At 27.4% G+C, this 2,835-nt stretch overlaps 1 long non-coding RNA gene across 1 annotated transcript; it reads left to right on the top strand.

The window, feature by feature from the left end:
* Positions 1-1,248: 1,248 nt before the first annotated feature.
* LOC126880177 (uncharacterized) lies at positions 1,249-2,427 on the top strand. Its single transcript, XR_007696466.1, has 3 exons — positions 1,249-1,764; positions 2,011-2,250; positions 2,300-2,427. It is a non-coding gene; the product is annotated as an uncharacterized LOC126880177 (long non-coding RNA).
* The last annotated feature ends 408 nt before the right edge of the window (positions 2,428-2,835 follow it).

Raw genomic sequence — 2,835 nt, forward strand, 5'->3', positions numbered from 1 at the left:
TATATATATATATATATATATATATATATATATATATATATATATATAACAGGTATATAATATTTGCTGAACAGTTAGGAAACAAGGCTGAAATATTGGGGTAGCAGCAATCTCAAAGAAAACTCTTTATAATAGTTCCAAGCTTTCGAAAATGTTTATTTTCATCATCAGGGAAACTACAATCATAAATATATGTATATAATCAAAAATCAGTCATACAATGGATTATCAATATACTAAAGTACTAGCTTCTGAGAACTCATATAACAAAAGACTCTTTTTGGAAATGGCTTTTATCTTTCAAGAAGAAAATTCAATAAACAAAAAATCAGATGTAAGACATCTCAGTGAAATTTATTCTTATTTACTCACTTTAGATAAAAATAACCAATTTAAATTTAATAATTCAAATTCTTCTTTCATTTAATATATAATTTATAGATTTTTTCAATATAAATCACATAATAAAAAAGACATCTACTATTAAAAAAACTTTGCATTGATTAAAACTGTTTTATTCTCATTTCGGAATTTTCCTATTTCAAAATTTAAAAAACATTTATTAAATAATTATAATTGGTTCAGTGGTGGTGACGTTTCCGTATGAATTCAAACAAAATTTAATAAAAATCGATATAACATTTGTTAGACATTTTCAAAAATGCCATTTGACATACATCATTTTTTAAAATATTTTACCATTTTTCAATTTATACTCGATTTTTAGAACAATTTTTTATATATAGTTTTTAATTTTAATTTTTATTTACGATTTGTACCAGGACAAAATTTCGTTTTATATGTCAGTGTTTAACAACTAGGCTCAACATCCTCAAATAATGTAAGTACAAACATATAAGTAACTCTTTAGTAAGATTGTTTTGTGATGTGCAGTGTTTTTAGTGAAAGTATTGACTCTGCATTTCTCATAACAATTTTTTGTTGTTTTTGTGTTTTTGGGGATCCTCGACACCTGGTTTAGTGAGAGGAAACTATGGTGTTCTGGATTTTTGGTAACACAAAGATAGCAATTATTATTGATTTCAGTTAGCCTATTTGTTAAATACTGTCTATTTATGATTGTAGTTTCCCTGATGATGAAAATAAACATTTTCGAAAGCTTGGAACTATTATAAAGAGTTTTCTTTGAGATTGCTGCTACCCCAATATTTCAGCCTTGTTTTATATATATATATATATATATATATATATATATATATATATATATATATATATATATATATATATATATATATATATATATATACGCGAGCAACGCACCATGCGAGTCCCGATATATCCAGCAGACCACCCGAGACCCACCATAACCAAAGTGTATAATTAGATTTTTATTATAGAAAAATAAACAATATAATATGAACTTTTATGGGCCCCAGAGAGGGGTAAGAAAAATCTTTTAGTTTAATAAATCTATACGGAGCATACCGTGCGAGTCCCACTTACAAGTCAAGAGGACATGCGAGTCCCGCCAGTTATACATGGCACACTCAGCAAACAATATGAGACCCAGCGATGTTGCCACAACGCTGGGTCTCGTATTGTTTGCCGAATCTTTTAGGTACTCCCCGGTTTTTATATTTCACCTCGAATTTAACAGTTTTGTTTCAGCGGTTGCTATTTTAATTCTTGTGAATAGTAAGGGCGGACGTAAAATAGTGATTTTAGGCGCAAGGATAAATATTAGGTACCTATGGAAAATAGATCGAAAAAATTTTTGGAACGCGTTGGACGAAAATAATAAAAGTAAGTACCTCAAGTGTTTTTTAATTTATGCAAAAATCAGTTATGTGGCAAAGTAGTTAATATTACTTACACACGTCTAATTATTTAAAATTTTTACAAAATATTTATTATAAATGAATTAATAAATTAAAAATGCCATTTTATTATAAACTTCGGAGCGCTTTTATAAATTATGTTTTTTATTGGCAATCGTTGGTGGAATAAATTATTTTTTGTTCTATTCTTATTTATTTCTTAAATTTTTAGAAGAAGATTATTCAAATGCAAATAAGATGGGGAAATCTTATTTTGGGCCGCCTAGCAAAACGAAACACAATGCGAAAAAAAAACTGAGCTTTTAGAGCCCAATGTAAAGATCTTATCGAACGTTAACCTTAAAGAAAAAATTGGTAACTACTTGCAAACTATAACAACTCACTTTTTTTTTAATGTCAAGAAAATAAAATAGATGAATCAACATTATCTGAAAGTAAAAATAACGTAGAGGTAAGGTGTAAATTAAAGTATACACCAAGAAAATTATTTTAATTTTTAGACTCCATTTAATAAATATGATAAAGAAAAAAAACAGGACCATTTAAATCCCAAAGCAAATATTTTACTGGAACCAGATGTTAAACTTAATGATAATATTGATAACGACTCACAACCTTTAAACAAAACCTTGGATTTATATAAATTTCAAGAAAATGATTTAGAGGAAAAGGCATCAAAATCGCCTGAATACGATAAGGTAAAAATTGTTTTAAACAAAATATTTAACAAAAACTTGTTTATTTTCATACTACTTATTTGCTCTATTTTATAAAACATAATATCTTAAAAAAGTCTTATTTTGGTGTTAATTATTTATCTATTATTTAAATATTGCTTTAGCTGGAAGAAAAAACTTACACTCCATTAAAAGCTGTAAATTTTGATTGCTATCCAATTTTGACCAAAATTGACACGAATCCAAATACTAACCATAGAGACTATGAAGACAATGAATACTTTAGCGAGTCACGTGACACATCCTCATATGTACCCGAAACGGAAATAGAGTCTGAGGGAGGGGAAGAGGAAACTATT

Source organism: Diabrotica virgifera, chromosome 2, assembly GCF_917563875.1.
Source record: "Diabrotica virgifera virgifera chromosome 2, PGI_DIABVI_V3a".
Classification (NCBI taxonomy): domain Eukaryota; kingdom Metazoa; phylum Arthropoda; class Insecta; order Coleoptera; family Chrysomelidae; genus Diabrotica; species Diabrotica virgifera.